The sequence below is a fragment of the Acyrthosiphon pisum genome, unplaced genomic scaffold, assembly GCF_005508785.2.
Source record: "Acyrthosiphon pisum isolate AL4f unplaced genomic scaffold, pea_aphid_22Mar2018_4r6ur Scaffold_21385;HRSCAF=23843, whole genome shotgun sequence".
Taxonomy (NCBI): Eukaryota; Metazoa; Arthropoda; class Insecta; order Hemiptera; family Aphididae; genus Acyrthosiphon; species Acyrthosiphon pisum.
In genome coordinates this window covers 56,869-58,559 of record NW_021770846.1, presented here as the reverse complement: position 1 = coordinate 58,559, position 1,691 = coordinate 56,869, and positions in this window count along the sequence as shown.

The window sequence follows — 1,691 nt, the reverse complement described above, 5'->3', positions numbered from 1 at the left end:
TCCACGGTCATTTTTTTTAATGTGTACACCAAAAACCAAAATCGATTTTCTCGAAAACAGATTTTGCGTAAAAATTCCCGTTTTTCCTTAATTTTTCTTTTGTTTTTCCCGGCGCTTTTGAAAACTACTGGGAAATTTAAATTTTGACCTCCCCAATGCACCAACGATATTCACTTTCTGATCGAACAAGATACTGAAGTTGAAAATCGTATTATTATTTCGACTACTTATCGTGTACACAGACACAAAAAAAATAAAAAAATAAATAAAAAATAAAAAAAAAAAATAAAAAAATAAAAAAATAAAAAAACACACATCATTGTAAAATCAATACATTCATCGTTCCACTCAGAATCTAAAAAATGTATAAGTAGTTAAATGTATATAGATTACCAAATGATAAATGTGGGCTGTCGCCTTTAGCAATGATATTACTGTTTAAACAACTATTATAATTATCCACAATATTTTGAGGAGATACAGTTGTTTTACTAGTGAAATGAGTATTGACTATTAAAAATAATTAATTAATGTTAATAATGTATGCAATAGAAATATGTTGTATAGATATATATATAATTACTAGAATGATTAGTCTGGGCAATAACATCTTTCAAAGGAACACTATTACCATTATCATTATGGTAGTATTTAGATTTAGAATTCAAACTTTTAATATCTGAGATCAATTGGTCGGTTGTTTGATTAACTGGAGTTGATGTAATATGTGCTAAAAACATATAAATAAATAATGATGGATAGGTATACTAACATTATTTTTAACAATAATGAAATATTTACCATATGAAGATTCAACAACGGAGCGTTTTAATGGAGACCATCCAGGGTCTTTAGAAATTGTGAGTTTTTTCTCATTTGACTTTTCAACTTCATCATCTGAAATAAATCATATTGAATTATGTAATTTGCATTAACCATATTATGAAAAATAAATTAGTCTTCACTTTTCTGCAGTACCTCCTAAGTATGTTATAATTAACAGAATTATATTACAAAACTTGCGTTAATAATAAATATAACTAATTTTCTCTAATTTGACAAATAAAGTAGGTATACCTAAATATACATATTTCTATGACTCAGTTAATATAGTCAATATTATTTATAAATTGAAACTATAGTATTTATAACTTATAACTGTCTACTTATGTTTTACTAATTTAATTTATTTATATTTAACATGAACACCTAATTTAACATATTACAACCAGCGTTGGGAAATATCTAGATAAATTTATCTAGATAAGTTATCTAGATAAAAATTATTTATCTTTTATCTTATCTAGATAAATTTCTACTCAGTTATCTTTATCTTCATCTAGATAAAATTCTAGTTATCTTTGAGTACTTATCTAGATAATTTATTTAAATGAATTAAAAAAAAATTTGAAAATTAAAAATATTTTTATTATTTTATTTTTACATTTTTCTATTTTTCATCTATTACATAGAAAACACGTTTAGTAATATGCATTATAATACCATGATTTTAAAATTTATTAATATTCATTGTTAATCTGGAGTTCTAAATCGTAAACAATGAGAAAACCCAAAAATAGAAATATGTAATGGGCATGTAGTAGGTAAGATTGTAAGAACAACTAATAATAGCTAAAGGAAAAACATCTATCCTTGCTTCCCGCCGGCCGCCGATCACCACCGAATGATGA